The 12953-nt window shown below is 41.9% G+C and overlaps 1 protein-coding gene across 1 annotated transcript in view; it reads right to left on the reverse strand.

Moving 5' to 3' along the window:
• LOC126236005 (zinc finger and SCAN domain-containing protein 2-like) overlaps positions 1 to 12953 on the reverse strand; it is a 205314-nt gene that overhangs the window by 97015 nt on the left and 95346 nt on the right. The window lies entirely within an intron of this gene.

A 12953-nucleotide genomic window follows, 5' to 3' on the forward strand; every position in this document is an offset into this window, starting at 1 on the left:
CCAACAGTTAAAATTTTGCGTATAGAATTCTTGCAAAGCAAACAATCATGTTAGGAACAACAACAACAACAACAACAACAACAACAACAACCAGTCCAGAGACTGGTTTGATGCAGCTCTCCATGCTACTGCATCCTCTGTAAGCTTCTTTACCTTCAAATAACTACTGCAACCTACATCCTTCTGAATCTGTTTAGTGTATTCATGCCTTGGTCTCCCTCTACGATTTTTACCCTCCACGCTTCCCTACAATACTAAATTGATGATCCCTTAATGCCTCAGAATGTTCTACTCAAGTTGTGCCACAAGTTCGTCTTCTCCCCAATTCCATTCAGTAACTCCTCATTAGTTATGTGATCTACGCCATCTAATCTTTAGCAATCATCTGTAGCACCACATATCGAAAGCTTTTATTCTCTTCTTGTCTAAACTATTTATTGTCCATGTTTCATTTCCATACATGGCTACACTCCATACAAATACTTTCAGAAAAGACTTCCCAACATAAATCTACACTTGATGTTAACAAATTTCTCTTCTTCAGAAACACATTTCTTTGCCATAACCAGCCTACATTTTACTTCCTCTTTACTTTGACCATCATCAGTTATTTTTCTCCCCAAACAGCAAAACTCGTCTGCTATTTTAAGTGTGTCATTTCCTAATCTAATTCCCTCAGCATCACCCGATTTAATTCGACTACATTCTGTTATCCTCGTTTTGCTTTTGTTGATGTTCATCTTATCTCCTCCTTTCAAGACACTATCCATTCCGTTCAACTGCTCTTCCAGGTCCTTTGCTGTCTCTGACAGAATTATGACGTCGTCAGCAAACCTCAATGTTTTTCTTTCTTCCCCATGGATTTTAATTCCTAATCCTAATTTTTCTTTTGTTTCTTTACTGCTCGATCAATATACAGACTGAATAACATCGAAGATAAGCTACACACCCTGTCTCACTCCCTTCTCAACCACTGCTTCCCTTTCGTGCCTCTCAACTCTTATGACTGTCATCTGGCTACTGTACAAATTGTAAATAGCCTTCTGCTCTCTGTATTTGACCCCTGCCACCTTTAGAATTTGAAAGAGAGTATTCCAGTCAACACTGTCAAAAGCTTTCTCTAAGTCTACAAATGCTAGAAACGTATGTTTGGCTTTCTTTAATCTATCTTCTAAGATAAGTCAGAGGGTCAGTATTGCCTCAAGTGTTCCAACATTTCTACGGAATCCAAACTGATCTTCCCTGAGGTCGGCTTCTATCAGTTTCTCCATTCGTCTGTAAAGAATTTGTGTTAATGTTTCGCAGCCGTGACTTATTAAATTGATAGTTCAGTATTTTTCACACCTGTCAACACTTGCTTTCTTAGGGATTGGAATTAACATATACTTCTTGAAGTCTGGGGGTATTTTGCCTGTCTCATACATCTTGCTCACCAGATAGTAGAATTTTGTCACGGCTGGCTCTCCCAAGACTATCAGTAGTTCCAATGTGATGTTGTCTACTCCTGGGGCCTTGTTTTGACTTACATCTTTCAGTAGTCTGTCAAATTCTTCACGCAGTATCGTATCTCCCATCTCATCATCATCTAGGTCCCCTTCCATTTCAATAATATTGCCCTCAAGTATATCGGCCTTGTATAGACCCTCTATATCCTCCTTCCACCTTTCTGTCTTCCCTTCTTTGCTAGAACTGGTTTTCCATCTGAGATCTTGATATTCACATAGTTCTCTTTTCTCCAAAGGTCTCTTTGATTTTCCTGTAGGCAGTATCTATCTTACCCCTAGTGATGGATGCCTCTACATTCTTACATTTGTCCTCTAGCCATCCAGGCTTAGTAATTTTGCACTTCCTGTCGATCTCATTTTTGAGACGTCTGTCATCCTTTTTGCCTGCTTCATTTACTGCATTTTGATATTTTCTCCTTTCATCAATTAAATTCAATATGTCTTCTGATACACAAGGATTTCTACTAGCCTTCGACTTTTTACCTACTTGATCCTCTGGTGCCTTCACTATTTCATCTCTCAAAGCTACCCATTCTTCTTTTACAATATTTCTTTCCCCCGTCCCTGTCAATCGTTACCTCTCTCAGAAACTCTCTACAACCTCTGGTTCTGTCAGTTTATCCAGGTCCCATCTCCTTAAATTTCCACCTTTTTGCAGTTACTTCAGTTTTAATCTACAGTTCATAACTGCTAGATTGTGGTCATACTCCACATCTGCTTCGGGAAATGCCTTGCAATTTAAAACCTGGTTCCTAAATCTCTGTCTTACCATTATATAACCTATCTGAAACCTTCCAGTGTCTCCAGGCCTCTTCCATGCATACAACCTCTTCCACGATTAAGTTATGCTCCATGAAAAATTCTACCAGGCGGCTTCCTCTTTCATTCCTTGTTGTTGTTGTCGTTGAGGTCTTCAGTCCAGAGAGTGGTTTGATGCAGCTCTCCATGCTACTCTATCCTGTGCAAGCTTCTTCATCTCCCAGTACCTACTGCAACCTATGCCCTTCTGACTCTGTTTAGTGTATTCATCTCTTGGTCTCCCTCTACGATTTTTACCCTCCACGCTGCCCTCCAATGCTAAATTTGTGATCCCTTGATGCCTCAGAACATGTCCTACTAACCGGTCCCTTCTTCTTGTCAAGTTGTGCCACAAACCCCTCTTCTCCCCAATTCTTTTCAATACCTCCTCATTAGTTATGTGATCTACCCATCTAATCTTCAGCATTCTTCTGTAGCACCACATTTCGAAAGCTTCTATTCTCTTCCTGTCCAAACTATTTATCGTCCATGTTTCACTTCCATACATGGCTACACTCCATACAAATACTTTCAGAAACGACTTCCTGACACTTAAATCTATACTCGATGTTAACAAATTTCTCTTCTTCAGAAACGCTTTCCTTGCCATTGCCAGTCTACATTTTATATCTCCTCTACTTCGACCATCATCAGTTATTTTGCTCCCCAAACAGCAAAACCCCTTTACTACTTTACGTGTCTCATTTCCTAATCTAATTCCCTCAGCATCACCTGACTTAATTCGACTACATTCCATTATCCTCGTTTTGCTTTTGTTGATGTTCATCTTATATCCTGCTTTCAAGATACTATCCATTCCGTTCAACTGCTCTTCTAAGTCCTTTACTGTCTCCGACAGAATTACAATGTCATCGCGAACCTCAAAGTTTTTATTTCTTCTCCCTGGATTTTAATACCTACTCCGAATTTTTCTTTTGTTTCCTTTACTGCTTGCTCAATATACAGATTGAATAACATCGGGGAGAGGCTACAACCGTCTCACTCCCTTCCCAACCACTGCTTCCCTTTCATGCCCCTCGACTCATGTAACTGCCATCAGGTTCCTTACCCCAGCCCATATTCACCTACTACTTTTCCTTCTCGTACTATCGAATTCCAGCCCCTATGACTATTAAATGTTCAGCACCTGTAACTATCTGAATAATTTCTTTTATCTCATCATACATTTCCTCAATCTCCTCATCTGCGTAGCTAGTTGGCATATAAACTTGTACTACTGTGGTAGGCATGGGCTTTGTTCTGTCTTGGCTACAATAATGCGTTCACTATGCTGTTTGTAGTAGCTTATCTCTGTTCCTATTTTTTATTCGTTATTAAACCTACACCTGGATTACACATATTTGATTTTGTATTTATAACGCTGTGTTCACCTGACCAGAAGTCCTATTCCTCCTGCCACCGAACTTCAGTTATTCCCACTATATCTAACTTTAACCTACCCATTTCCCTTTATAGATTTTCTAACCTACCTGCCCGATTAAGAGATCTGACAGTCCCAATCTGCAGGATGCCAGTTTTCTTTCTCCAGATAACAACATCGTCTTGAGGAGTCCCCACCTGGAGATCTGAATGGGGGACTATTATACCTCGGGAATATTTTACAATCATCATTAACCGTACAGTAAAGCTGTATGCCCTCAGGAAAAAGTATGACTGTAGTTTCCCCTTGCTTTCAGCTGTTCACAGTACCAGCACAGCAATGCTGTTTTGGTTTATGTTACAAGGCCAGTTCAGTCAATCATCCTGACCACTGCACCTGCAACTACTGAAAACGCTGCTGCCCCTCTTCAGGAACTATACATTTGTTTGGCCTCTAAACAGATACCCCTCTATTGTGGTTACACCTAAGGTACGACTGTTTTTTTGGTATGATTGATTAATAGTCTGCTTCCGTGTGTTCAGCTGAGTTGTTGCTTCCATTTTATGCATAATACTTCGACAACCAATCAGGTTACCTTTATCTCTGCTGTATTATTGCCATGATAAACAAAATAGAATCGAAGGACGATGGTCTTCGGGAATCAAACACAAGTATAAATAGCAGCACCAGACAGAAACAGTTCAAAGTCTGGTTGGAGTCCAGGCAGCGAGTAAATGTAACAAGGAAACTCGCAGCACCTGAAGAAGACAGTTGGGTTGGTTGTTGGGACATTGTGAATGAAATGAAAACAGCAAAATTGAGCAGAATACATTGAAGTGTATAGATAACAACTAAAAATACAACTACAATTATACTACGTTTCAATATGAGAAGACTAGTGATCCTTACCTTCTGAGTCTGTCAATTACATAAAAACACAAAAAGTGATAGCAATCTGTAAATGCCCTTGAATCAAACGTCAGCTTTGATAGATCTATATTCAATCCAACTTAAAACAACTTTTTAAGCAACTCTAATGATGTACTCAGATCAGATGTTACTTTCTGCTGCATAAATAATGAGATTACTGTTCACATTGCAACTATTTGTCACAAGAATGTTTAACAGTACTATGAAAAGAATAGTTGCTAATCATCATATAGCAGAGATGCTGAGTCGCAGTCAGCATAAAGCCAGACTGTGAGCAGCAGTGCATGATGGGAGAAGCAACCTGGCTGGTGCGGGTAAGGAAGAGGCTGGGAAGGGGAGGGATAGCAGGGTAGGTGTTGGGAACAGTAAAGCACTGCTAGTGGGTGTGCGAAGGGACAAAGTAGAGAGAGGGTAGTGCAGCTAGGTGCAGTCAGGAGGTTACACTGAGGGTGAGGGAGAGGGGGCGGAGGGATAGTGGAAAAGGAGAGAAGCAAAAAGACTGGGTGCATTGGTGGAATGGAGGGCTGTGTAGTGCTGGAATGGGAACATAGAAGGGGCTAATGGTAAGTCCATAAACCCAACCACCCAGGACGCCTCCCTGGCCAGTTACTATGACCCCACTGAGAGAATCTCTGCTCTTGTAGACCAACATCTTCAGCCTATTGCCCACAACCTACATTTCTATATAAAAGATACCAACCGTTTCCTCCACCGACTCTCCACAGTTCCAGTTTCTTTAGCACACAGAGCCCTGCTCGTCATTACTGATGCCACCTCCATTTACACTAACATCCCTAATGCCCATGGCCTTAATGCTATTGAACACTTCCTTTCCCAATGCCCTACAGATTCCAAACCAACAACCTCCTTCCTATCAGCCACCAGCAATACCTTCATTCCATAGCCAGAAGTCGCTTCCATACAGCCTAGCCAACCGTGTCTGTCGCAGCTGCAGTGACGAGTGGTCCCTCTCGAAATACACCGAGGGTCTCCTGAGGCCTTTACAGACCATAGTTAGCCCCCAGCTTTGTACAAAAACAGATCTCCCGTGCATTTTCTTTCCAGTCACCCACCACCTCCCAAAGTCCCATCATCCAGCCACAGAGGAGCATTCTCTTCACGACTCAGTACCACCCAGGACTGGAGCAACTAAATTACATTCTCCACCAGGGTTCTCACTACCTCTTCTCGTGCCCTGAAATGAAAAATGACCTACACACTATCCCCCCCCTCCCTCCAACGTGGTATTCCGTTGTCCATCAAACCTACACCATACCCTCATCCATCCCTACACAACTAATGCTCCCAACCCCTTGCCTCATGGATCAGATCCCTCTAACAGACCTATATGCAAGTCCTGTCCCATACATCCTCCCACCACCACATACTCTAATCCAGTTACAAACTTCACCTATCCCATCAAAGGCAGGGCTACCTGTGAAAACAGTCATATAATCTACAAGCTAAGCTGCAACCACTTTGCTGCATTCTATGTGGGCATGACATCCAACAAGCTGTCTGTCCGCATGAATGGCCACCGACAAGCTGTGGCCAAGAATCAAGTGGACCACCCTGTTGCTGAGTATGCTGCCCAACACGGCATCCTTGATTTCAATGATTGCTTCACACAGCCTGTGCCATATGGATTCTTCCCACCAACACCAGCTTTGCTGAATTGCGTAGGTGGGAATTATCCCTGCAATATACCCTACATTCCCGTAATCCTCCTGGTCTCACTCTTCATTAGTCATTGTCCTCACCCATCAATCCCTTCTTGTTCCCATTTCAGTACTATACAGCCCTCTACTCCACCAATGCACCCAGTCTTTTACTTCTCTCCTTTTCCACTACCCCCTTCACTCCCTCACCCTCCATCTACCTCCTAGCTGCACTACCCTCTCTCCACCTGTAGCTGCGCTACCCTCTCTCCACCTTGTTCCTGTATGCTCCCACTAGCAGCAGTTTACTGTCCCCCACACCTACACTGCTATCCCTCCCCCAACTCGTCCCAGCCTCCCCTTACCCCGATCTGGTTGCCTCTCCATCATGTGCTGCTTCTCATAGTCTGGCTTCAGCTGCAAGACACTGTGGTCATGTGTGTGTGAGTTGCTTGAGTGTGTTTGTGTTGTCTATTTTTGACAAAGGCCTTGTTGGCTGAAAGCTCACTTTCCGACAGTCTTTTATGGTGCCTATCTGCGACTCAGCACATCCGCTTTATGGTGAGTAGCAACTATCCTTTCATACTATTTTACGTTCCATCCTGAATTTTACAAAAATGTTTAAGGAACTCTTGTTCGAAATAATAGTATCAAACTACAAAGAAGTGATGAACTTTACCATACAAAGTGTACCCGGTACCTCATGAATACCAATGTTTGTAATTGTAGCCAGCAATTTGAAATACAGTGCTCCAGTAAAATTCAAAATATGGAATTCCATGATATTCAAATAAATAAAGCCTGTATCACTTCTCTTCTTATTAACCAGAACCAAATAATCTAGTTTCTTATTATAAGGCAATATATAACTTTTTTTTAAAAATGTACCTATGTTTTTGCCATTGTAGTTGGTACAAGAAAGAAACTGCAACTTTACCTAAGGACATTTAAGTGGGGACTGTACTGCCATTAATATATTTAATTTCAGCCGAAGAAAATTTACTTGTGGCCTCTTTATTTAGGCACATAAATAATCACATGTAGTTCAGGTACATAAGTTACCTTTATTCTGAAAATAGAAGATACAGAGAAGTCAGATAAAAGCAAACTAAAATTCTGAAGCATAGGAACTTCCACAGTGCGGCAACACAAAACATACCAGAGTGTTCACATGTACTATCTGCTGCTCTTACAATGCGTAAGTACACGAACACATATCAATGCCACAGGGACAGCTCAAAAGCTACTGATGTCAGCACGTACATGATGGCCCACTTTACTTAGTTGGCATGGAACACACGAATGTGCCCCGCATGTGCATCCTCCTCCACAGAAGGGCACACAAAGCAGTCCACAGATAATCTGATCGAAGCGTTAGCCCCAGGTATGATAAGCTGTGGATGCTGTAAAAGCTTCTTTCAGCACTTCCTCTAAATGTATGGTCGTGGTTTGCACTGGGAAATGTCACACAACAATTTCAACTTAAAAGAGTTGGGCACACAAATCATCTTCGAGGTTTCACCCTGTCAATGGATTTTTTCATAGCTGTTGTAACTGTAGGTTCATGGTATGCTCCGCAGCGAGTTCTTTATAGTTTATAATCTTTACCACCCCACAAATACAAGAAAAGTAGTCAGCCCCAAAATTTCTGGCATGCGGTGAATGTCTGCCACAAACTGGCTCACAAACTTACTAGTTTGAAACTGTCTAGGTGAACATTTGTTGCCAACATTCTTAATGCACAGGTAATGGGTTTGTACTCTGTACAAATGGCTGCTGCTCGAGCTTGTATTGAGGTCAGAAGTACATGACTACCTCGTATATTTGCAACTGTCCCTATATACACACACCCTACTTCTGTGGGGACAACTGCAGCTTTTTAGAGAAAAACTTCAGTGGCTGCCATTGTCGTACTTGTTGGTGGAGTGCTGCAGTGATTACCAACTCACTTGCATTAACAACTACATGCAGGTATGCATGGGAAACTGGGTGAGCGAGTAACAGTGTCCGCCTTAAGCCTGCCTGGAGGAAACTGAATGCCTTGTCTATTTTCGGTGTCCACTTAACATATCCGTGTCTTGTGAATGCACACATCGCTCGCGAGGGCATCCGTGAATGCTGTCTGCACAGCAGCCATTGCTGAGAGTTGACGTCGGTAAAAGTTTACTATTCTCTGTCTCGACTGCTGATACTATGTTGGCTTTGCATAGATTGTAACATAACTTTTTCTGCCAATGGGCAAATGCTGTTGGCCAAAATGGTATAGCCCAGGAATGTAACTTGAGTCTCTCCTATGATGCATTGGTTTTCATGCAACACTACTCCACGGTCAAATGGCAATTGGTGGCATGCTATACACAGATGCTGTTCACACACTTCAGCACTAAGGGAGTATGCTAAAATGTCATCCAAGTATGTGAAATAAAAACTGAAGTCCTTTGGGTATCTCAACAAAGAAATGTCGTCACAACTGGACGGCATTTTTCAGGCCAATAAGAATGAATAAAAATCAAATAAACAAAAAGATGTGATCACTGCTGACTTTGTCATGTAACTTGTAGCTACAGGCATCTGGTTGTATGCTTCTTAACAGTTCAAGGGCACTAAAAAACCTTTGCCCTGGCCAGCACACATGTGAAGTTTTTTATGTTGGACACTCGATACTCATCAGAGGTTGTTCTTGGGTCTAAAGTCCAGCAAAAAAATTACCTGCACCAGCCATCTTTTTTATGAAGCAGGAGTAGGAGCAAGCTGTTCAACTAGAGAATAATTCCAGACTGTAAGATTTCCTCAAAAATCACCTTCATCTCTGCCAGCCAATCTGGTGTGATTCTGCATGCGTGTAGTAAGACAGGTTGTCCTGGTGCAGAGAAGATGGAGTGCACTGTATTGGCTTGATGCCTTATAGTGGACCTGTACTTGCAATTCATTCGCAGACTTACTTGCAGTCGCCAGAAGGGTTCCACGATACAGGTGTACTACGTTACTTTGATGGACTTGTGTTGTCTGTCCTCAGTAGCATACCATAAGCTTGATGAGCTATAGCTCCGGATACAGTACTACTGTCTACTAAGCTTAGTTAAAGTGTCTTCAGCATGCTAGCAAGTCAGTACCCAATACAGGTTCGGAGACATCAGCAACTACAAAAGACCATGTTAATTGACTGGAGAAACCAACATCGATGGTGCAAACTTTGTATATGTAAGAGTTGACTGTGGAGTTATTAGCTGCCTTCAAGCATGTCTGTACATCTACATCTACAACTATATAGATACTCCGCAAACCACCGTATGGTGCGTTGCGGGGGGTACCTGTACCACTACTAGCCATTTCCTTACCTGTCACACTCACAAATAGAGCAAGGGAAAAATGACTATCAATATGCTTCCATATGAGCCCTAATTTCTTGTATCTTATATTTGTGGTCCTTATGCGCAATGTATGTTGGAGGCAGTAGAATCATCCGGCCGTCAGCTTCAAATGCCGGTCCTCTAAATTTTCTCGGTACTGTTTGTCGAAAAGAAAGTCGCCTTCCCTCCAGGGATTCCCATTTAGAGTTCTCGAAGCATCTCCGTAACACTTATGTGTTATTTTAACCTACCGGTAACAAGCAGGCTGATTCTGAACTGCTTCGATGTCTTACTTCAATTCGACCTGGTACGGATCCCAAATACTCAAGCAGTATTCAAGAATAGATTGCACTGGCGTCCTATAGGCAGTTTCCTTTACAAGTGAACCACTCTTCCCTAAAATTCTCCCAATAAATAGAAGCCAACCATTCGCCTTCCCAACAACAGTTCTCACATGCTTGTTCCAATCCACATCACTTTCCAATGTTACACCCAGATATAAAAAACAACTTGACTGTGTCAAGCAGGATGCTAGTAATACTGTATCCAAACATTACAGGTTTGTTCTTCCTACTCATACGTATAAGTTACATTTTTCCACATTTAGAGTTAGCTGTCATTCATGTCACCAACTAGAAATTTTGTTTAAGTTGTCTTGTATCTTTCAATGGACGCTCAAATTCAACACCTTACTGTACACCGTGGCATCAACACCTTATTGTACACCATGGCATCATCAGCAAACGACTGCAGATTGCTGCCTACCCTGCTCACTAAATCATTTATGTATATAGAGAACAACAGTGATCTTATCACACTTCCCAGGGGCTGTGCTGATGATGCCCTTGTCTCTGATGAACACCTGCTGTCGAGGGCAACATACTGGGTTCTATTACTTAAAAAGTCTTCAAGCCACTCACATTTGCGTGAATTTACTCCATATGTTTGTACCTTTGTTAACAGCCTGCAATGGGGCACTGTGTCAAAAGCTGTTCGGAAATCTAGGCATACGGAATCTGCTTACTGCCCTTCATCCATAGTTTCCAGTGTATCCTGTGAGGAAAGGGCAAACTGAGTTTCACACTAACAATGCTTTCTAAAACCATGCTGATTCATGGACATAAACTTCTCAGTCTCACGAAAGTTTATTCTATTTGAACTAGGAATACGTTCAGGATTCTGCAATGAACAGAAGTTACAGATATTAGTCTGTAATTTCACAGATCCATTCTTTTACTCTTCTTATATATCGGAGTCATCTGTGCTTTTCTTCCAGTCACTTGTTGTGAGGTTTGTGGCTGACAGGCAGTTTGTTGATGTATGATCCAGCATCTACAAAGAATGTCATGGCAATGTTCCCATCTGACAGATACAGTCTTTTCCATATGGTAGAATGTGTATTACTGGGCAGGATGCTGATGTTAGCATGTTCTGGTAGTCTGAGTAAATGCACGGTGACTTGCGCTTCACACTGTATCAGCTGAAATGTTTATAATACCAGCATTTCTCATGAGGGCCATCTGCTTTGGTCACGATTCACATGGCAGTGGCATCAGCATATTCCGACTACCGAATCCCTGTCGTCGTCGCTGTGTATGCAACTGTCTTGACACAGTTTCCACTGCTCTGTTGTAACTCATTTTCCCTGTCAGTATTTAGCTGCTTGCCGTCTGCGCCATTCGCCAAAAGATATGATAGTTCTGTGTATTGAAATACAGGGTCACCAATTATGTGGCCTCGTAATTCATCCACATAATTAACTGCTCATAGTCCAGGGGTGTACGGAAGTTCCTCATATTCCAAAAGTAGAAGATACAATGACGTTGCATAAAAGCAAACAAGCACTCCAAAGTGTGTTGACTTTTAAAATACCAAAACTTAATCTGGCTTCTAAAGTTCGTTTTACTATCCCATGGAAAACATTCCTGATCTGTCCAATCTTCCAAGCTGTCTATAGTTATCTGATACACCAGTATTTTTGAAGACACTGACAATTCTTTACATTCAGTATAAATCAGGGGTGTCCAAGCCGTGGCCCATGGGCTGCATGCAGCAAAAAGCTAGTATCAATGTGGCCTAGGAAGTGAGCATCTATTACACAATCGGTAAAAAAAAAAAAAATGGTACGTTAAACCTGAAACTCCAACCATATAATGCTATTCTCTCATCAGTCCATTCCATTCTTAAAATTGCCGCCCGTGTTATAGTTGAGCCCCCAGGGCCTTGTTCTGTAACTGGCTAATCTGTCACACGCGCTTGTATGTTATTTTATCGTTAATTCAGCTGCATGTGCAAAACTAGATATCTGCAGATGTATAACGAAATTAATTTACGGAAATACAAGGAAATTCTGTGTTATTTCTGCACAGTTGTGATAAAGAGCCTTTTTCACAGTAGTTCATGTGGATTGCAATTACTGCCAATGTTTGTTCTCTAACAGTATTGTAATTCTACAATGGAAAATCCAAGATGGGATGTAAAAATATTACAAAAAGGATAGTTGCTACTCAACAGTGGAGATGCTGAGTCAAAAATAGGCACAACAAAAAGACTGCCAGAAAATGAGCTTTTGTACAATAAGGCCTTCATTGGAGATAGGACATACATACACACCCTCATGCAAACGCAATCTCTCATACACATGACCGCAGTCTCTGGGTGCTGTGGCCTCAGCAGGCAGACTCTGCAGTCATGTGTGTATCTGTGACTCAGCATCTCTGCTATAAGGTGAGTAGCAACTACCCCTTTCATAACAGTATCGTTATTCGGTTATAACAGGTTGAATTTGATACCACATCCATTGCTACAAATAAGAACCAAATTTGAACACGAACATCTCTATAATGAGCTTTCACGAAGTCTCTCTACTTTTGTGTGCAATTTCTATCATGGCAGATGATCAGCAGAAGCTGCTTCCCTTGCCCTTAATTGTACTGCATTGCACTGCAGAGGTCATCCTGCTCATTCCCCTCACACCCCACACACTGTAGAGAAAATTCTTCATGCTGTGATTGTACTGTATTGTCTGTATGTGCTATCTGCCTGCAACAACTTGGCCCCTGTCTCTGGTTGGTATTTGTTAGAAGTCATAGTCTTGGAACTACTGTCAACCGATACAAACTAACAGTAGATAGTGCTGCATTATTACCAGCATGTCTGATACTGTGACTGAAAATGAGAGAACACAATTAAGATTCAGTTGCTGTCCACAATTTCAATGATGCCTCACAGGACTGTTATTTGCAGTGAGTCCCACAAAATAATACAGAATTTGGCCAAATGCTGTGATCAAGAAAATAAATAAGAGTATTGAACTCATTGGTACAGCATG

Source organism: Schistocerca nitens, chromosome 2 (genome assembly GCF_023898315.1).
Source record: "Schistocerca nitens isolate TAMUIC-IGC-003100 chromosome 2, iqSchNite1.1, whole genome shotgun sequence".
In the NCBI taxonomy this organism is placed as follows: Eukaryota; Metazoa; Arthropoda; class Insecta; order Orthoptera; family Acrididae; genus Schistocerca; species Schistocerca nitens.